At 45.2% G+C, this 22910-nt stretch overlaps 2 non-coding genes and 2 pseudogenes across 2 annotated transcripts; all 4 read right to left on the bottom strand.

Annotated features, from left to right (window-relative positions):
- Positions 1 to 11501: 11501 nt before the first annotated feature.
- LOC147893511 (5.8S ribosomal RNA) lies at positions 11502 to 11656 on the bottom strand. Its single transcript, XR_015542301.1, has one exon. It is a non-coding gene; the product is annotated as a 5.8S ribosomal RNA (ribosomal RNA).
- A 3173-nt stretch (positions 11657 to 14829) lies between these two features.
- On the bottom strand, positions 14830 to 18008 carry LOC147893510 (25S ribosomal RNA; annotated as a pseudogene).
- Positions 18009 to 18285: 277 nt separating this feature from the next.
- On the bottom strand, positions 18286 to 18438 carry LOC147893509 (5.8S ribosomal RNA). Its single transcript, XR_015542302.1, has one exon. It is a non-coding gene; the product is annotated as a 5.8S ribosomal RNA (ribosomal RNA).
- A 316-nt stretch (positions 18439 to 18754) lies between these two features.
- Positions 18755 to 19409, bottom strand: LOC147893508 (18S ribosomal RNA; annotated as a pseudogene; the record flags this gene model as incomplete).
- Between the last annotated feature and the right edge of the window lie 3501 nt (positions 19410 to 22910).

Here is a 22910-nt window from a genome sequence, read left to right as displayed (position 1 = left end):
ATCAAAATTTTGATTACTGTAGTACTGATACAATAGATGGCACTGCCTCCCAACCGTGCGCTCCTGTGAAAGAAGCTTCGATGACGTGCTGGCAGTAGTAGAAGATGGAGGCTGGATGCTAAGGAATCAGGGTTGCTATAGCTAGTGATGAAATGGGCTTCACGGGCTTGCTCTTATATAGCCACCAGTCGTAGTCAGTTAGGTTCAATTGAGTGACCGACCCATACAATCATACGATAGAACCAGTGTGCAGATGGCTGGACGGCTTCAGATAGAGTTGGCACACCGCCAACTAGGTTACATGTAAGTGCAGGAAGGCATCCCTTGACTGACTGCACTGAGGGTAGACGGAGCATTTCCCGGGGCAACCCACTCTCAGGTTGCGGGGCCTGTTTGGAGCCTCAGATGATCCCGGATGGCTCTGGGCCAAACGGAGACCCTAGGTTAGTTGCTCTGTTTTGCGCACTGGTTCTATCATATGGTCGGTCCCGAAATAGGCCACTGACCATATGATAGAACCGGTGCGCAAAACAAAGCAACTAACCTACGGTCTCCGTTCGGCCCAGACCATCCGGGATCATCTGAGGCTCGAAACGGGCCCCGCAACTCGAGAGTGGGCTGCCCCGGGAAATGCTCCATCTACCCTCAGTGCGGTCAGTCAAGGGATGCCTTCTTGCACTTGCATGTAGCCTAGTTGGCGGTGTGCCAACTCTATCTGAAGCCATCCAGCCATCAAGCCATGCATGGCCCCCATCTGGTGTCCAAACCAGGACCTACCAGATAACTGAGCTACTCAAATGCCTTCTCCTCATATGGGGGGCTTACAAGTAGAGTTAGCTGGTTTTCGTGTAGTTATGCAAGAGTGGAGCATTGATATCTAACAATTTTTCATATTCTTTACTCAATTTTTTCAAATGGGTGTGGAATACCCACCATGCTATCATTTTACTTGTCTTTATGCCTTGTGGGGGTGGGGATGATTTAGATGACGCAAACCCGCGAGAGGGTGATGGTATGATATTCTATGACATCACTTTGAGAGGAGACATCTTGATGGATGCACGGGGGAAGGACATCATGGCCTTCATGCGCTCTGTAGTTACTAACAACTATAGAGATTGCTTTATTCCACAACAACACAAAGCAACTATAGACGCGCTTGATAGACACACAAAATAGCGAGCACGTCTATAGGTGTTGCTTGAATAGAGAAAATACGAGTGCATCTAACAGCGCATCTAACAGTGCGTCTATTTGCATGTGTATTGGTGCATCTATTAGTGTGTCTACATTGAGAAAATATGGGTGCGTCTAACAGCACATCTAACAATGCGTCTATTTGCACGTGCATTAGTGCATCTACACTGAGATTTAGACACGTATTTAAATGCAGATTTAGATGCAAAACTGAGAATATAGAAAGTGAGATTTTGGTGTAGGCTGATAAATGTACATCACTACTTGCCCATGATTACCAAAGCACATAATTTTAACAAAAATATCAATGTTTTTTTGCAAACCCACATATACAAAAATTAAGTGAGGTGAAGAGAATGAGACAATATGTAAAATAGTTTTGCCAATATCAATCATGGGCTATGGTTCAATCTCATCCTCAATGAGAGCAACCCTTGCCAAACTATCTACTTCAAAATCCAAACAAGTGTTTAGATCTACAAATACATTCAACCCACTACTACTTATGCTACTCATGTGCTCATCGAAATCAGCATCACCAATGGTAGGCTCGTCCTCATGGGTAATGGCCTCAATATCTGTATCTCCTATCTCATGATCATCCTCCTCTCTCGTATCATGGTCACCATCACCTCCATGGCCATTATCATCCTCCGTACCCTCCATATTAGTACATGTACTATACATCACTTTGGAACGTGGCGTAATAGGTATGACATGCCATTATCTATTATTATCCACCATTGGTTGATAGATAACCTAATTCAAACACAAATACAATCATGTTATTTTGTCTTGCATCAAAGGTATCAAATAGTTAAAAGTGAGTATTTTTATATGTGTGTACAGTACGTGTTCACATTGTTGTGGTAGTACTAGTGTGTCCTTCTTACTTTGCCAAAACTTTGTGGAGTCAATAGTTACAAAGCCACTTGCATGGCATTTGATTGTTGCATTAGGGCCTCTTTCCACCGGCCTGATGGCTAGACGGCTTCAGATATAGTTGGCACACTGCCAACTAGGCTACATGCAAGTGCAGGAAGGCATCCCTTGACTGATCGCACTGAGGGTAGACGGAGCATTTCCCAGGGCAGCCCACTCTCGGGTTGCAGGGCCCATTTGGAGCCTTGGATGATCCTGGATGGCTCTGGGCTGAACGGAGACCGTAGGTTAGTTGCTCTGTTTTGCGCACCGGTTCTATCGTATGATCGGTCCTGAAATAGGCCACCAACCATACGATAGAACTGGTGCACAAAAGAGAGCAACTAACCTATGGTATCCATTCGGCCCAAAGCCATCCAGGATCATCTGAGGCTCCAAACGGGCCCCGCAACCCGAGAGTGGACTGCCCCAGAAAATGCTCTGTCTACCCTCAGTGCAGTCAGTTAAGGGATGCCTTCCTGCACTTGCATGTAGCCTAGTTGGCAGTGTGCCAACTCTATCTGAAGCCGTCTAGCCATCATGCCACACATGGCCCCCATCTGGTGTCCAAACCAGGACCTACCGAATAACCGAGCTACTCAAATGCCTTCTCCTCATATGGGGGGCTTACAAGTAGAGTTAGCTGGTTTCCGCATAGTTACACGAGAGTGGAGCATTGATATCTAACAATTTTTCATGTTCTTTACTCAATTTTTTCAAATGGGTGTGGAATACCCACCATGCTCTCATTTTACTTGTCTTTATGCCTTGTGAATCTTGATGGTCAGCATTTTCTGAGCGACTAATTGATTAGATGTCGCCCGGTGTAAATAGTGAATGGGATCAGGTGGAAGCAGATTGCAGGAAAGCTTTGGAGCTTGACAAGAGTTCGCTTAAGGTCAGGATGACAAAATATGAAGAGGGGAGAGGAGAAGAGTAGAGATGACGAGAGAGGGAACAGCTAGAGAGCACACCACAAATGACTAACTATACACTAGATTTAGCTAAAAATGTAGAATATATACAAACCCATTTAGGGTTAGGGTTAGGGGATCTAACCCTTTCCTTTATATCACTCTATAAGGTTAGTGCTATGCACATATGATCACATGATGGTGCTATGCACACGTGATCACATGATGTTGAGTGTGAACTCTCAACACCTTCCCTCAAGATCAACATCATGAAGTAGGCCTTTCCTCAAGATGATGATTCTAGGGAATCGAAGAAGGACTGAGCATTACATTCCATCACACCCCTTTAATGGGAATGTCCTTCCTCTACATCAAACCAAGAGCTAGTCAGTGTTCCTCGAATAGCTCTTTACCGAGTGGTTTGGTAAAGATGTCTGCAACATTCTCTTTGCTATCACAATGCTGCTGCAGTGTGATGTCACCAAGTAACACTCTTTCTTTGATGAAGTGCTCTCTGACATCAATGTGCTTTGTCTTGGAGTGATATACTAGATTCTTGGCCAATGCTTGAGCCAATTGATTATCACAGTATATTGTTGTTGGCTTTGACTCATCAAAGTAATCTATTTCTGACAATAGTCTTCTGAGCCATATAGCCTCACATGCACCTATAGTGAGTGCTCTATATTTTGCTTTAGTTGAAGACAAAGAAACAATTGGCTGTTTGTTTGACAACCATGATATAGCACCTTGACCAAGGAAAAATGCATATCCCTATGTCGATCTCCTGGTCTCATGATCTCTGGCATAGTCACTATCACAGTATCCATGCAACCGTGGATGACTTCCTCTATATTCTAAACTGTCTTGTACGTCTGATGTATGTCAAGACTCTTTTGGCTGCATTCCAGTGAGACTATTTTTGATTTGCCATAAACTGTGCTAGTGAGTGTACTGCATAACAAATATCTGGCCGAGTGATAGTCAGATATATAAGAGATCCGATGAGCTACATGTAGTATTTGTCATTGATTGTAGGCTTTTCTGAATCTTTAGTAAGTTTCAAACTCTTTTCCATGGGAATGGCTGCAATTTTGCAATTTGCCATATGAAACTTCTTCAAGAGACTGTCAACATACTTGAGCTGACTCATGAATGTGCTATCTGAATCTCTCTAGAACTCAATTCCAAGACAATAGTACATAAGTCCAAGATCTTTGATGTCGAACTCTGCAGATAAGTCTTGTTTTAGTTTTCTAATGAAGCTATCCTTGCTTCTGATCACAATCAAATCATCTAGGTACAAAAGTGCAATAGTAATGTCTTCCCCTTGAACTATGCCATAGAGAGTATGATCTGCATTGGATTTCATGTATCCTAGATCAGCAAAATACTTGTCGATTCTACTGTACCAACTTCTGGGTGCTTGCTTTAAGCCATAGAGACTTTTCTTGAGATGGCAAACCTTATTCTCCTTTCTTGGTTCAACATAACCTGCTAGTTGTTGCATGTAGACTTCCTCATCTAGATAACCATTGAGAAATGCATTCTTGACATCGAGCTGATACACCTTCCATTTGCTGAGTGTTGCTAGTGATATCAAGAACTGTATGGAATCCATCTTTGCTACGAGAGCATAAGTCTCATCATAGTCCTGACCATATTGTTGTGCAAATCCTTTTGCACCTAGTCTAGCTTTGTATCTTTGAATACTGCCATCTGGATTGTACTTCACTTTGTATACCCATTTGTTTGCTATGGCCTTCTTTCCTGGTGGAAGGTCGTATAATTTCCAAGTATTATTTTTAAACAAAGCATCCATTTCTTCATTCATAGCAGTTTGCCATTCTGGCTTGTCTACTGCAACTTCGAAGTACACTAGCTCTTTTGTAGCCATGATGGTAGTCATAAGACCATAGTTGGTGGTTTCCACCTGAATTGCTTTGCCTTTCTGAGCATATGTCAATCTGGCTAGAGGTCTGCTTTCCCTATAGACCATCTAAGCTGATGTGGCACTGCTTGGGGTGTTGCTGGCAATTCTTGCTCTTCTGCATCAACCTGTTCTGTAGATGACTGTGAAGTCGATGCTTCTATCTCCTGTGTAGGTGAGGTTTTCCATTCTGATTCCTCATCAAAGATTACATCTCTGGAGATAATGACCTTGCTGTTAATGGGATCATACAACTTGTATGCTTTGCTTTCTTCACTGTAGCCAACCATGATGCATTTGCATGACTTTGCATCCAATTTCCTGCATCATCATGTATGTGGGCATATGCTATGCAACCAAATATGCAGAGATGCCCAATGTGTGGCTTGTGTCCAGTGAATGCTTCATAAGGAGTCATACCCTGTATCGGTTTGGTAGGAAGTCGATTAAGCAAATAGTTTGCAGTGGGGATATTGCTTCTACCCAATACTGATTTGAAAGATTCTTTTCACTAAGCACTGCTCTAGCACTGTCTACTAAAGTCCCATTCTTCCTTTCAGCTCTTGCATTCTGCTGAGGAGTATCTGCACATGTGAATTGTCTTCGTATGCCATGACTTCTGCAAAAGTTCATGAATGTTGAAGACATGTATTCAACTCCTCTATCAGATCTCATGAGTTTGATCTTTCTACCTATTTGGTTTTCTACCATGGCTTGGAATTCTTGAAATCTGGAACTTTCAGAAAGTAGACCCAACAATATCTCTTGTAGTTGTTGATGAAAGTCAAGTAGTAAAGTGAACCATTGATGCTACGGGTCTGGGCATAACCCCATACATCTGTATGTATCAAATCAAGAATACCTCGTGCACGAGAGGTACTTCTGACAAAGTTGGTTCGCTTTTGTTTGTCGAAGCAACATGCTTCACAAACTTTTTTAAGAAACTGTAGCTTTGGAATCCCAATTGCCATATTCTGATTCCTGATATCTAACAAGTACTTGAAATTAACATGGCCATATCTCTTGTGCCATTTTGCAAATAGTGGCATCTATTGCCGTTGAGCTGACATGGCATGCTTATCTGGTACTATAGCTAGTATTCTGTATAAGCGTCCTTTCTTGACACCTTTTGCTACTAGCTGACATCTTTTGGGTTTGTCTCTGATAGTGCATTCATCACCGTCGAAGATGACTCGATAAGTGTGTTCTATCATTTGACCTAATGACAAAAGTTTCTTGCTGAGCTTCGAAATATAGAGCACATCTTTCTTCAATCCTTTCATACTAGTGAAATTGTTCATAGGGATAACACCTATCCCTTGAACTGGATTCAATGTATTTTCTACTATGTAGATGACATTTTTGGCGACCTTCTAATGGCTTCATTTTTGTGAACCATTCCTAATGATTCGTCATGTGAGATGATGCACCACTGTCGATATACCAAGGATCCTATTCCACTTGGTTGACTTGATAGCTGAAATCCTCTTTGGAATTGAAATCAATGTCTGGGTACACTGTATCAGTTTGACGCATTTCCTTGCTTGCAAGAAACATATTCCCATGTTCATTTGCAAAATGACTATGACTAGAATGTCCACCACGATGATTTCCTCTGCCGCGAAAATTCCCTTAATTACTGCTAGATTGACCGCCTTGATCATACTGCTTCTTGTGGCAATCTCTTTCATAGTGTCCAAACTTGTGACAGTAGTTGCACTAAATGTTTGATACATTGGTGGATGCATTCCCTCGTCCTTGAAATCTTCCTCGGTTGGAATGATTTCCTCTTTGTTGATTCTAATGCTGCTGAGGATGATGCTGATGCTGATGTTGATGCTGACTTTGATTTTGTTGCTGATGATGACCACTTTTCTGATATGATCTACCTCTTCCTCTGCCTCTACCTCTGCCTCTGCTTCTGTCTGAAGCTGTGAATGCTTGATCATTAGAATGACCTTTACATGCTTGGATGGCTTGCATCTTGAGTTCTTCACCAAGTAGGACTGACTAAAGTTCTTCCAATGTCGAAATTTGCCGTTGGATGGCAATACTCTAGACTAGATTCTCGTATCCCTCTCCTAGTCCATTCAGGATTACTTAAACCATTTCTGTCGGGTTCATAGTCTCTCCTGCTGCTGTGAGTTGATTGTTGTAGTCTTTTTTCTGGAGTACATAAGCATGACCGGTTTCGCTGCTGTATTGAAAACTCTGGTTGATCTGGTTCTTCAGTGTGAGAATCCTGGATGTGTTCTTGGACTCATAGAGAGCTGCGAACATATCCCATGCTTCTTTCGATGTCTTGATTGTGTTGAGTTGTTCTAGCATGACATCTTGCACATTCTGCTTGATCAGATGATAGGCGTAGTTGTCTTTCTTATCCCATTCTGCCTGAGCTCAGGCAATGGCAGGATCTACTATAGGTGTGAAAACTATTTGTGTAGTTGTAGATCCCGTTGCTAGTGTTGTGACAACAGATGGAGTAGAGCTACCGCTGGCTCGATCGTCCAATGGTCTAGGTGTACACCCATTGACATACTCCCATTTGTCCTTATGTACAAGAATGGTCTCCATTCGATATTTCCATGTACAGTAATTGGAGTTGTCTAACTTAGCAGATGCCTCCAGATTGAGGTTGCTAGTTGTAGACATGGTGCAAGTAATGTACTCAAAAGTGTCGTGAAGATCTCTGTATGAATTAACTGCAAATACACTGACTGTGCCAAGTGAAGTTTATGAACCGTCGATGAAGATAGAACTACAATATATAAAATCTGATATGTATTACAAGGGTTGTGGCAATGATGCTAGGAATAGCCAAGAGGCTTTACAAGGCTGAAATGATGTGCACAATGTCGTGAGATAGCCAAATAGACTTTACAATGGTGGCATGTGTGTGTGAAATCAAGTGCTATCTGCCCACTAAAACAATCTGCAATGCCTCTGTACTCTCTGAAGTATACTCACTGAACTAATGAACATAAGGTTTCGGGTAATGTAATGATGTGAAACCGTATGTGAGCGTATGGAGTTACTCCGAGTAGGTACTAGTCGGGAATTCCAGGCATGGCTTAGATTGGCAACTTGGGGAAATTCAAAGCGTCCCCTCTATGGCGATCTAGTCTACTCTGATCTAGATCTATACCAACCATCGATCGATGAAAGAACAGCAAATAATTCCTTTTCTTTTGTTCTTTTTAAATGCTGGGTCAGATGCGTCGATGTAGAGGCGAATGTGCGTGAAGGAAGTGGTTTTGTCGGAGGCTCAAATGTGAGTGTAACTTGCACCAAAATGTGTGCATGATGTGATAAGCGCGTAGAGCACGAAAAATCGAGCGACTTTTCTTTTTGGAGCACCCTCAAATTCTTCCTGGATCAAGAGATACGACTTGATCTAGGTGGAGGGGCAAAAGGAGTGCAAATGGCGCTCAATGATGATGTGTCACTGTGGGTCACATGCGGTGATGATGTGGCATTGTGCCTAGCAAGAGGTGTGCCAGTGGAGCCTTGTGCTGAGGTGGCAAGAGTAGTCACATGCAGTGACTGTGGAGCACTGTGTATGCCTGTAGAGGATCAGTGTGCCACGTGGCACTGATGACGTGGTAGATGACATGGCAACTGAGCTGGCAGGGGTGATGTGGTAGTTGATGTGGCCAAATGATATGGCAGTGTTGACGTGGACTATTGACGTGGCAGATAGGATGACATGGCAATTGATGACAATTGGCAGATGAGGCTGACGATGTGGCATGTACATGTGTCAGGATAGCGTGGTGACATGGCACGAGGGATAATGTGTTGATGTGTCACTAGAGATAAGGTGCCACGTGTCAAAATGAGGGCTACCGAAATCTAGAAAAGATTTCGATGGAATTTTGGGATGCACCGAAATCTTGATGATTCCGTCGATGGAGTCGATAGCCTCGACGGGCTGCAGGAGCCACGCTGTTGGCTGTTGCACGAGATCGTTGATGGTACACAGGGAGCTCGTAGGTGGGAGGCTTGTTTGTTGTAGAACGTAGGCAGGCTGGCCTCAGGCGTTGATGCTTTGTTGTCGTTGGAGCTTTGGAGTACGTTGTATGGCGATGGAGGCGGACTGAAGTCTCCTAGGAGAGTTGAGTCGCTCCACTCTGCTGGCGACGTTCGGAGGCTAGGAGCTATGCTGGAACTCATGGAGGCGCTGGAGTCAGTGCTGCAGTCTCTTTGGAAGGAGCCTTGGCTTTCGTTGTAAAGCAGAGTCGTGAGGCGACATGCAGATCTGTGGAGGTAGAGCCCAGATGGAGTCGCCTAAGTCGTTCGAGAGGAATGGAGCAGTCGGTGAAGGTGGTCATCGGCTCTGTTGTTGAGAGTGCAACAACGAGTGGATGCTTTCATTGCAGAGGTGTAGGTTGGCGTAGTAGGGAGCCGCTCGAAGCAGCTGTGTTATAGAGTCGATCGGTCATTGCAAATCTACTAGGTTGTTGGAGACCTTGCTTGGCGTAGAGGATATGGTTGTTGGAGCAGGGCTGGCTGTTGCCACGAAGCTTGATGGAACCGTGTCGTCTAGCTGTAGCTTGGAGCTCATTTGCAGATGGGCAGGGAACTCGGTTGGTTACCTTGCTATAGGGGTTGGAGAACTCGCCTTTGTAGTTGTAGATAGACTTCAATTCCACCTTAGGTCGCCTTAGTTGTTGTAGGCTCGCTCTTACTGCAATAGGACTTGTTGGCTCGAAAGAGAGGCTGTAGGAGTTGTTCTCTCTACACAGATTGTAGAGGCTTCTCTCTACTAAAAAATACCTATTCTTACAAAAAAAAAAGCTCATGAACTTCACACAAGAACTAAAGATGTTCTATCTCAAGCTATCCATGGATTGTAAGAGACTCTCTCAAATCAAATTTTTCTTCACTCAATCAATTGGACTCCTATGTCTCCCTCTCACAAATAATGAATCTCTCACTGAATGGAATTCTCTCGCCAATGGACGGAAATTTTCTTCACATGAACGGAAGTCTCTCACGGAAGAGAACACTCAAGAAGAACTCAATCTCTTAATCACTCACTCTCTCATGAAGGATGGTGCCTCAGCGAAAGGCAGAACTATGCTCTGATACCATGATAAAATATGAAGAGGGGAGAGGAGAAGAGTGGAGATGAGGAGAGAGGGCACAGCTAGAGAGCACACCACAAATGACTAACTGTACACTAGATTTAGTTGAAAATGTAGAATATATACAAACCCATTTAGGTTTAGGGTTAGGGGATCTAACCCTTTCCTTTATAGCACTCTATAAGGTTAGTGCTATGCACATATGATCACATGATGGTGCTATGCACACGTGATCACATGATGTTGAGTGTGAATTCTCAATATAGGATGGAGCAATGCCTCTCAGTTCTGTTCCCACAATAGAATGTCACAGCAAAATTTGCCAGTTTTTTGGGGTAATGCGTTAAATAACATGTATGGCAATGAAGTAAAATGCCTTGGCATATCATAGAACAGGTTTCTGGTGAATTTTCCTCTGTGCGTGTGTGTGTGTGTGAGAGAGAGAGAGAGAAAGCTCTTTACTATTCTTGCAGAAAGTACTATGAAAGGGCTCATAAGCTCAATATGGAGGTGTGACCAAAGATCTTTTCAGAGAATCAGTAATAACGCCTTTCTAGGAATCTATGAGAGAGAGCATCTTTATGTTCATGGAGAAGATGTCATGTATAGTTGATAAACCCAGTTTGGATAGCAACACAATAATAGGGCCTTATGTTGATTTTTGTAGGTTAATGCAGTGGTATTGTGTGGGATGTCATCCTTGGAATGATCCTTGGCCATCCATGCCCTAGCCTAGCTAGTGTAAGGTTGGTTCCCTCCCAGCAATTTCAAGCACTCTTTAACTCTCTTTTCAAAGTCCTTTTCATCTTTCCCTCGCAGTACTTTTTCGCTATCGGTCTCTCGCCCTTATTTAACCTTGGATGGAACTTACCACCCGCTTAGGGCTGCATTCCCAAACATCCCGATTTGTCGAGACAGTGCCTCGTGGAGTCATAGGGTCCAAGCTCAATGGGGCTCTCACCCTCTTCGGTGCCCCTTTCCAAGGGACCTGGGCTTGGTCCGTCATCATAGAGGACGTCTCTCCAGACTACAATTCGTGCGGCCTTGCCACACGATTCTCAAGTTGGGCTCTCTCCTATGTTCGCTCGCCGCTCTTGGGGAAATCCTTGTTAGTTTCTTCTCCTCCACTTAGTGATATGCTTAAACTCAGCGGCAGGTAGCCTTGCCTGATTCGAGGTCCATGTCACGAATGCGGGACCGGAGACATGCAAGCCCATTTTCATCGAAAGTTGCATCGTCGTGCATCGGCAGTCGCCCCCCTCCCAGGGGACAAACCACCCTCATGACAACACGCCGCCTTATGCCGTCGATTCATTTCAACCGACCAAAATGCTTGCATCGGGTGCACCACTCTCTCTCGCGAGGAGGGGGCACGTTCGCAAGGGCCGCATGGATAGCCAGCTCCGCCTCGTCAGCCGCTCCAGAGGAGGGGATGGGGGCACGGTGTGGTGCAGACGCTTAGGCAGGCATGGCCTTGGACACAGGCCACGGGCGCAAGTTGCATTCAAAGACTCAATGATTTGCAGAATTCTATAATTCACACTACGTATCACATTTTGCTACATTCTTCATCATTGTGAGAGTCGAGATATCTATTTCTAAGAGTTGTTGTTTTGTGTGTCACGTCCTCTCAGAGGGAGGAGGCTCAATGTAGAGCGTTTCTTCGGTGCCTCGTGCTCTCGGGGGAGCGAAAGGTTTAGCATGCAGCCACTTGTACTCATTACAATTACCAGAATTGTAAAAGCCCAGTATTTTTATTTATTGTCACTACCTCTCCATGTCAGGACTGGGTAATTTGCATGCATGTTGCCTTCCTTAGATGTGGTAGCCGTTTCCGGAATCGAACCCTAATTCTCCGTCACCACCATGGTAGGTCTCTATCCTACCATCGAAGCTGAAATTTGAATGAAGCATCGCCGGCATAGAGGGTGTGCAATTTGGGAAGTTATCATGATTCACCGCATCACTGGGCAAGCCCGCATCGGCCTTTTATTTAATAAATGTGCCCCTTCTGAAAATCGCGACTCGGTGCACATATTAGCTCTAGAATTACTATGGTTATTCAAGTAGCAAGGTACCATCAAAGAAACTATAACTAATTTAATGAGCTTACACATGCATGGCTTAATCTTTGAGACAAGCATATGACTACTGGCAAGATCAACCAGGTAGCTATCCTCTATCACGCCACTAGCCCGAGGGTCATGGGTTCCCTTCTCTTTACAACAACTACCGTGGTGTGCTCCCCGTGCACTTAGCACCGGTTTGCAGGAAACGATGGCTCCTCGGGCACCTCTAGTGCCTTGTCACACCATCTCGTCTATCGCACTCCAAGGCAATGCCAAGATGAGATGCCGGTCGACCATAGCATGCCACGACCGAGGGCGCTAGCTCAAACAGAGACTTATCTAAAGAGACCGCTGCCCTCCCTGAGAATACCTCGAGGGGGGCACCATTGCTCGATCGTCTTCTTGCTTGGGCGATTCAACCCTTCCTATGAGTACAAGCCATACAGTCTAACCATCGCGATGGTCCAATGATGTTGCCACCCTTGAGTGCATGGGACTCGCACAGCAGCTCGCCATCAAGCTCATGCCCATTCGAGACACCGTAACTGGTCCCTCGTCGCCTACCAGACCACATCCATCAACCCCTCGCACCCCACCCCCAGAGGCGAAGGTGAAGGTCGATGGTCCGACCGATCGACGAAAGGCAAAAGCGAAAGCCCCTACCATGTTATGAGGGAGTTGTCATGGAAATCCAACCACCCCACTGCCCCTCGCAACACATGAGGCCCGCACCTCTCCCTCAACACATGACACCCATCACACGGGTCGGGGAGGGCCGCGAGCTTCGCAAAGCTTCTCAAACACGGCAAGTGGGAAAACCCCTCCCCCACCCTCGTCCTCCATGAGTGTATGCATGCGTAGGCATATATGTGTATGTGTGCCATATACATGTATGTCATACATATATGTAGATATGCATACGTATATAATACATACATGTCTATTTATTTAGTCATTTATTTATTTATATACATGTGCGTGCATCATAATTTGGAAACCCATGAGCATTTTCTTTCAACATGCATGTTCAACTACAAGCATATACATTGGATGTACAAATCCATATTTGTATACCTAGCTCATATAGAGATATATGATAGCACATGTACATAAGGTATAGTGTATGCATCGACATGTGCCTCCATGAGTGTACGCATGTGTATGTGTGTCATCATGCATGTATGTCATACATATAAATAGATATACATATGTATGGAGATGATTATGTATATGTGCATATGTATGTTTATGTGTACGTGTAGATTTATCAGTATCTGTGCATGGGTGTGTACATGGGAATGTCCACGCAATGTGTATATGTGCATACGTGGGCACATGGTTATGTGTGTATGTGTAAGTACATTATACTCATGCTGATGAAGGCTTGGGTTTGTTGCATGCTTATACGTAACTATGTATTCATGTGTGTGTGTGTGTGCACGTGCGCACATGATTATGTGTATATATGTATGTGTAGATTCACGTATTATGTATATGTGCATATATGTGCACATGGTTAATGTATATGTGTACATAATTATGTATTTGTATGAGAATGTGTGTGTGTGTGTGTCTATTCGTAAATGTGCACCGAGATATCTTGCATGCACAGACATGTGCCTCCACGAGTGCATGCATGTATGTGCATTGACATTTGCCCGAGACGAGGGTGGGGGGGTGAAACGATGGTACAATCGGAAAGGGGGACAAACAACTAGAGGGGGGTGGGGCAGCGAGACGATGGGACAAGGGGTGGGGGGTGAAACAATGAGATGACCAGCATGGGGGGAAAAACAACTAGAGGGGATGGGGGGCCGAGACGAGGGGTGGGGGGCGAAATGATGAGACGACTGGCTTAGGGGGGAAAATGACTAGAGGGCGATGGTGGGCCAAGACGATGGGATGAGGGGTGGGGGGAGAAACAACGAGATGACTAAGCATGGGGGGGAAATGGCTAGAGGGGGGTGGGGGGTCGAGATGACGAGACGAGGGATGGGGGACAAAATGACAAGATGATCGGCTTGGGGGGCCAAACGACTAAAGGGCGGTGGGGGGCCGAGATGATGGGATGAGGGATGGGGGGAAAAACGACTAGACAACTGTGTTGGGGGGCCAAATGACTAGAGGGGGGTGGGGGGCCAATACAATGGGACAAGGGGTTGGGGGTTGAGATGACGAGAAGAGGGGGGAGCGAGGGACTGTCCCCAAAAAGAAAAACAAAAGCAAAGGAGGGGAGGGTGCAGCACCTAGGACTTCCCGTGAGCTCACCCATCCTAGTACTATTCTGGCCCAAGCATGTTTAACTGCTGCAGAGGTCTGATGGGATCCGGGGTAGTAGCACTAGTATGAATGCACCATGCAAACATACCACTCATAGAGGACCGTGCTGCCTTGGTTCTCAACACCACCCTTCCTGCCCTTCTAGAGACATGTCATTTGTGCTTCATGGCATGCATGCTCAGTCTTCAAAAACGTGCTCCTCGATGCACGATTCCAAAATGATCCACGAACGAAGGGAGTGCCAACCATAACCAAGCGTACGAATCAAAGGAAGGGCCTCATCATCTCGGCTCCCCTCCGCCCATGAGGCGAGCCGAGGCACCCACCCATGGACTAATCGGGGTTCAAGGTTCAAACCCACAGAGGACCCCACCCTCCCACATGCACCGACCAGAGAGAACCCCACCCACGGACACGGGCAGGGGGAGGGGAAAAATCGGTGCAGCGGCATGCTGAATCTCAATGGATTGTAGCAACAAGGTCACTCTACCACTTACAATACCCGGCCATGTATTTAAGTCCTCTACAAAGGATTCATTTCCCCGATTGTCTGGAAATGCCATACAAAGTCCTCGGGTGGCCGCTTACGCCACCTTGAGAGAGACTCTCGACATGTGCTCTCTGGGATGCACGAGTGCCCCTATAGTTATCAGTCAAGTAACAACCCGAGGAGGTAGAGAGCTCTGCATCTAGTAGGGATTCTGGCTTAAAGGCCTTCAGTCATAATCCTACACATGGTAGCTTTGCACCACAGGCTTTTCAAACAAGTGCAATGTGACCAATTATGTGAATCAATGGTTCCTCTCATACTAAGTTGGATTACTATTGCAGCACTGCTCATTAGTAGGGTAAAACTAAACTGTCTCGTGAGGGTCTAAACCCAGCTTACGTTCCCTATTGGTGGGTGAACAATCCAACACTTGGCAAATTCTACTTCACAATGATAGGAAGAGCCGACATCGAAGGATCAAAAAGCAACATCGCTATGAATGCTTGGCTGCCACAAGCCAATTATCCCTATGGTAACTTTTCTGACACCTCTAGCTTCAAGTTCCAAAACACTAAAGGATCAATAGGCCATGCTTTCACAGTTCCTATTCGTATTGAAATCCAAAATCAAATGAGCTTTTACCCTTTTGTTCCACATGAGATTTATATTCTCATTGAGCTCATCTTAGGACACCTGCGTTATCTTTTAATAGATGTATCACCCTAGCCAAACTCCCCACCTGACAATGTCTTCTACGTGAGCATGCCTTAAGGCCAGAAGAATGGGCCGAGCCCCCCACCTCCACCTCACAAAGTAAAATAACGTTAAAATTAGTGGTATTTCACTTGCGCCAAAGCCTCCCAGTTATTCTATACCACAAAGTTGGACTAGAGTCAAGCTCAATAGGTCTTCTTACCCCCGTTGATTCTTCCAAGCCCGTTTCCTTGGCTGTGGTTTTGCTAGATAGTAGTTAGGGAGAGTGGGAATCTCGTTAATCCATTCATGCGCATCACTAATTAGATGATGAGGCATTTGGCTACCTTAAAAGAGTCATAGTTACTCCTGCCATTTGCCCGTGCTTGGTTGTATTTCTTCACTTAGACATTCACAGCACTGGGCAAAAATCACATTGCATCAACATCCATGTGGACCATCGCAATGCTTTATTTTAATTAAACAAACGGATTCTTGTTGTTCGTACCAGTTCTGAGACGACTGTTCACCAATTAGGGAGGGCCACTCCGAGGGGCAACGTTCTACACCTATCACTCGATCAGCATGCAGGGCCTTGCCCTCGCCACCACTGAGGCAACTCGAGCAGACCCATGAAAACCTCCAGGGTTAAACCTAGCCCTTAAAGCCAATCCTTTTTGTGAAGTTACGGATCTGTTTTGCCCACTTCCCTTACCTACATTTCTCTATCAACCAGAGGCTATTCACCTTGGAGATGTGATGCAGTTATGAGTACAACCGAGTATGATTGGCAATCACTTGTCCGAATTTTCATAGGCCGTTGGGGATGCACCAAATGCCGTGAGATGTGGGACACTTTATCGGCCGATGGACCCTTTCTCTGGGTGATCCGGTTCTAGGGTGGGCTGGCCATTAGAAAGAAAAGAGAACTCTTCTCGGGGCCCCTGCCGATGTCTCTGAATTCAGTCACATCACCGTCCACTGCCACATCCCAGTTTGGGAATATTGACACGATCCTTTGATGCATAGTGCACATTGCGCCCTTTAACACAGGACTGCCCCATCTCTTAGGATCAACTAACCCATGTTCAATTGCTATTCACATGGAACCTTTCTCCACTTCGGTCTTCAAAGTTCTCATTTGAATATTTGCTACTACCACCAAGATCTGCACCAGGGGCCATTTCACTCGGGCTTGCACCCAGAGCTATGCAACAACCCCCGCACCCTCCTACTCATCGAGGCCTCGTAGTCGCCTTGATGGTCACGTGTAGGTCATGCGCTTCAGTGCCATCCATTTTTTGGGCTAGTTGATTCCATAGCGGGTGAGTTGTTACACACTCCTTAGTGAATTTTGACTTCCATGACCACCATCCTGCTGTCTTAATCAATCAACACCTTTGTGGGATCTAGGTTAGCATGCAATTCGACACCGGATTCATCCCTTATTGCCAATTATGCTTACCATAAATGGCCCACTTGGAGCTTACATTCCGCATTGGGGTTCAATGGAACAACCCCAACCACTTACCTATTTAAAGTTTGAGAATAGATTGAGGGTGTTACACCCCCGATGCCTCTAATCATTCGCTTTACTCGATAAAACTGCAAGGAGCTTTAGCTATCCTGAGGGAAACTTAAGAGGGAACCAGCTACTAGATGGTTTGATTAGCCTTTCACACCTATACCCAAGACTGACGAATGATTTGCACATTAGTATCGCTATGAGCCTCCACCAGAGTTTCCTCTAGCTTCACCTTGCTCAGGTATACTTCACCATCTTTCGGGTCCCACCAAGTACGCTTCCACTCGAGTCTTTTACAGAAGATCACAGTCGATCAATGGTGCACCCCTCGGGGGGGATCCCAACTATTAGGTTCCTTGCACCTTCGTGGGTTTGCCACCCACCGGCTCACATATGTGTTAGACCAATGCCTTGCATCGAGCGGCAGACCAGCTTGCGCCATTCCACATCCAACTGGATGCACCTGTGGCCTCCATTGTCTTCCCTCCTAGCAATTTTAACCACTCTTCAACTCTCTTTTCAAAGTCCTTTTCATCTTTCCCTTGCAGTACTTCTTCACCTATTGGTCTCTCACTCGTATTTAGCCTTGGATGGAACTTACCACCCGCTTAGGGTTGCATTCCCAAACAGTTTGACTCGCCAACGATGCCTCATGGAGCGATAGGCTCCGAGCTAAATGGGGCTCTCACCCTCTTCGGCGCCCCTTTCCAAGGGACTTGGGCTCAGTCCGTTGCAGAGGACGCCTCTCCAAACTACAATTCACGTAGCACGGCTGTGCGATTCTCAAGTTGAGCTCTTTCATGTTCACTCGTTGCTACTAGGGAAATCCTCATTAGGTTCTTCTTGTCCGCTTCGTGATATGCTTAAACTCAGCATGGGTACCCTTGCCTGATCTAAGGTCCATGTCGCAAACGTGGGTCCAGAGACCCGTGAACCCATTTCCATCGGTAGTTGCACCGTCATGCATCATCGTGCTATGAACAATCGCCCCCTTCCTGAGGGATGAACTATCCTCGTGTGACTTGACGTCATCCGATGCCACCAGTCCATTTCAGCTGACCGTGAATGCCTGCATTGGGTGCACTGCTCTCTCTCGCAAGGAGGGGCCATGTCAGTGAGTGCCATACAGATGGCCAGCTCCACCCCATCAGCCACTCCAGAGGAGGCGCGGTGTGGTGCAGACGCTTGGGCAGGCATGCCCTTGGATGGGCCACGAGCGCAAGTTGCATTCAAAAACTCAATGAGTCATAGAATTCTTCAACCCACACTACGTATCACATTTTGCTACGTTCTTGATTGTTGCGATAGCCGAGATATCCATTGGTGAGAGTCGTTCCTTTATTCATCACGTCCTCCTGAAGGGTGGAGGCTCAATTTGACGCATTTGTTCGATGCCTCGCGCTCCCGGTGGAGTGAAAGGTTTAGCATGTGGCCCCATGGCGAGGGCACGGAGGGGGTGGACGGCCCCCATGATGATGAGCAAGGAGGGAGGGACTTCCTCCACATCCTGTCGTAGCACGATAGTTAGCTCGCTATCGCCAGGCTTAAGCAGGGGGCGTGGTGTTGACAACCGTGCCTCTAGGCATGGCCCCTTGCATCAACATTCCATGGTTCGCATCGTTACTCATACGGACGTGTGTCAATGATCCTTCGGTAGGTTCACCTACAAAAACCTTGTTACAACTTCTCCTTTTTCTAAATAATAAGGCTTAATGAACTTCTCATGATTCGAAAACTTCACCAGACTATCAATTGGTGGGAGCAACAAGCGGTGTATACAAAGGGCAAGAACATAGTCAACATGAGCTGATGGCTCGCGCTTACTAGGAATTCGTCGTTGAAGATCAATAACTGCAATGATCTATCCCCATCATGATGAAATTTTAGAAGATTACCCGAGCCTTTTGATCGAGGTCGTAAACTCATTGAATTCATCAGTGTAGCGTGCGTGTGGCCATGAACATCTAAGGGCATCACATACCTGATATTGCCTTAAACTTCCATGGCCTAGATGGCCACAGTCCCTCTAAGAAGTTGGCCACAAAAAGGATCCTTCGTGTTACTAGTTAGCAGGCTAAGGTCCCATTCGTTAGTGGAATTAACTAGACAAATCACTCCACCAACTAAGAACGGCCATGCACCACCACCAATAGAATCAAGAAAGAGCTCTCAATCTGTTAATCCTTACTGTGTCTCAACCCGGTAAGTTTCCCCTTGTTGAGTCACATTAAGCCATAGGCTCCACTCCTTGTGGTGCCCTTCCATCAATTCCTTTAAGTTTCAACCTTGCGACCATACTCCCCTCAGAACCCAAAGACTTTGATTTCTCATAAGGTGCTAGCGGAGTCATCAAAGTAACATCCGCAAATCCCTAGTCGGCATCGTTTATGGTTGAGACTAGGACAGTATCTGACCGTCTTCAAGCCCCCAATTTTCTTTCTTGATTAATGAAAACATCCTTGGCAAATGCTTTCGCAGTAGTTCATCTTTCATAAATCCAAGAATTTCACCTCTAACAATGAAATACGAATGCCCACAACTGTCCCTATCAATCATTACTTTGGTTCCAAAAACCAACACAATGGTCACCGAACCCGTGTCCCAGCCAAGAGCGCGTCCTTGGTAGAAAGGATGGGGCGACTAGTGCACACCAAAAAAGGCAGACCGCTTGCCCCGCCCTGAGATCCAACTACGAGCTTTTTAATTGCAACAACTTAAATATATGCTATTGGAGCTAGAATTACCATGGCAACTGGCAGCAATCTTGCCCTCCAATGGATCCTCGTTAAGGGATTTAGATTGTACTCATTCCAATTACAAGACTTGTAAAAGCCTAGTATTGTTATTTACTGTCACTACCTCCCTGTGTCGAGATTGGATAATTTGCTATCTTCCTTGGATGTGGTAGCCATTTCTAAGGCTCCCTCTTGGGAATCAAACCCTAATTCTCCATCATCACCATGGTAGGCCTCTATCCTACCATCCAAAGTTGATAGGACTAGCAAGATCAACAAGGTAATTATCCTCCATCACGCTACCGGCCCAAGGGCTATGGGTTCTCTTCTCTTTGCAACTATCGTCGCATGCTCCCCATGCACCTAGCATCGGTTTGTAGGTGAGGATGGCTGCTTGGGAACCTCTATTGCCACCTCCTACCATTTCGTATGTCGCACTCCGAGATGGTGCTAAGATGGAATGCGGGGTGATCGTAGCATGCCTCGACCATGGGTGCCCGCTCAAACACCGACTCGTCCATAGAGACTGTCGCCCTCCTCGAGAATACCTCGAGGGGGGCACCATCGCTAGATCGTCTTCTTGCTCAAGTGATTCAACACCCTTCGTATCACTACAAGCCACATGGTCTGATCATCACGACGGTCCAATGCCGTTGCCACCCTTGAGTGCATGGGACTCGCCCGTCCGAGACACCATCACTGGTCCATCCTCGCCTACTAGGCCACATCCATCAACCCCTCACACCCTACCCCCAACAGCAAAGGCGAATGTCAACGGTCTGCCGACCAATCGACGAAAGGCAAAAGTGGAAGCCCCTACCATGTTACGAGGGAGTTGGCATGGAAATTCAACCACCCCACCACCCCTCGCAAAACATGAGACCCACACCTCTCCCTCAACAGACATCGCCTACCGTCACATGCGTTGGGGAGGGGCGCGAGCTTCACAAAGCTTCTCAAACACAACTAGTGGGAAAAACACCTCCCCCACCCCAGTCCTCCATGAGTGTATGCATGCGTAGGTGTACATGTGTGTGTAAATGTGTGCCATTTACATGTATGTCATACATATACGTAGATATACATACGTATATAATACATACATGTCTATATATTTATTTAGTCATTTATTTATCTATATACATGTGCATGCATGTGTGCATGCGTGCGTGCATGTGTGTGTGTGTGTGTGTGTGTGTGTGTGTGTGTGTGTGTGTGTGTGTGTGTGTGTGTGTGTGTGTGTGTGTGTGTGTAGAAGACATTCACAACACCCCTTTCCATAGTAAAGAGAAGACAATTTAGAGTAGTAATGAGAAATCTTTTATAGATAAACTTTAAAATAAACATCCACTAAGAGTGAAGTAACATCACTAGAGGGTGAATAATTTTTTCTATAAGAAAAAGGAAATGTGAGCAGTTGAGCTTTGATAAGTCATTGGCAGCATCATTTTTATTGAAGAGGGGAGTCTGCCTACCTGCCACCATCCAACAAGAAAAATGTGGTGAGAACCAGTTAAACCTTAGTTGGGAAGACAGGTGTCAATTTTCCTGACTGCAAATATCGCAATGGCTTTCACATGTGAATCCCTCCTTTACTGACATGAAATCACTTGAAGCTCTCACTCCCTACCATATCGATCATGGGTAACCCAAGGTTCACTGTTGAGACCTCTTTCAAACAAGCCACTAAGCTCTCGTTCTCATCACTCTAACATTGTTTTGCATCCTTATTCCTTCAAGCAGCCTCCGCATTCACAGTAAATCCTACCCTAGTGTCGAGGTAGTTTGAAGATGCAATGACTTCATCAATAGAGTGCACTTTAATAGAATAGAGGTCTGAACTAAGACCATTATAATATATTTGATCAACTAAAGCCATCCTTAAGTACCAAAATTACTTGTGGAATGTTTTGTCAATATTGGTCAAATGCACCTTTGACTACTTGGTTTATTCTAGCTGGATTACCGAAAAACGGGGTTAGAAATAAATTTGTAAGACTAATATATATCTGGTGTTATCAATTTAGAACTCTTAGTCAAATGATGATAGAAAAGAAAGAAAAGAAAAAGAGAAAGAGGGCATGAGGAAACTCACACTTCATAAATCATGCATATGTCGAGGAATAACCCACACAAACACTTTTTGTGTAACCAACAACAATTAACCGTTCTTACCTCCATAAGGGCAAGAAGGCATAGAACAACCCAACGCTCAATACATGAAGCATAGAATAGGAATTGAACCCACCCATTAGATATAAAGAAGGCGGGAGGGGGGGGGGAGAGGTCATCAAAGTCATTGGCAGCATCATTTTTATTGAAGAGGGGAGTCTGCCTACCTACCACCATTCAACAAGAAAAACGTGGTGAGAACCAGTTAAACCTTAGTTGGGAAGATAGGTGTCATAAACACCCCTCCCTTGTTATCGAAGTCACAATAAAAATAAACACTTAACAACTAACTTACAAAGCAAGTTACAAAAATTATGAGTACAAAATTTGTATGGAGTAATGGTATGATCACTAGAAGTGAAGCATTTCCACAAACAGAAAGAGAAATTAAGTTTCATGAACAAAATTATAGTTATGAGCATATAGAAGGTAGGGAGAGAGCAAATGTTAGGAGAGACCATTTAGAAAACATTTAGGGGAAGGATAGTGAATTAGAGGGGTTAGGTGAATGTGTGATAGGTGGGAAAGACAATAAGTAAGAGGGGGAATTTTGGAAGGAGTTTAAAAAAGGAAAGGAAGGGGAAGAAGTTGGAAAGAGATAGTTGAAGGCATAAAGAAATAGTATGCCGAGAGGGTGGGTTAAGGGAGATAGAAAGATTAGGAAGAAATAGAGAGATAGGTTTAGGTATTATAAAGAAATTAGAGGGGAAATTGCATAAAATTAAGGGTAAGGAGGGAAAGAAAATGGAGTAAGGACACATGTTGAAAATATCAAGAAATAGAGGGGGGACTTAGAAAATAGAAAGATAAGTTAGGATTATAAAAAATACAGTGGGAAATTGCCAAAAATTAAGGGTAAGGAGGGAAAGAGAAAACTAAAGACACATGCTAAAAGTA

Source organism: Dipteris shenzhenensis, chromosome 15, assembly GCF_047967505.1.
Source record: "Dipteris shenzhenensis isolate YYH24624 ecotype China chromosome 15, Dip_SZ_1.0, whole genome shotgun sequence".
Lineage (NCBI taxonomy): Eukaryota > Viridiplantae > Streptophyta > Polypodiopsida > Gleicheniales > Dipteridaceae > Dipteris > Dipteris shenzhenensis.
Note: the sequence above shows the minus strand (reverse complement) of the source record. Positions and strands in the feature narration are given on the sequence as shown.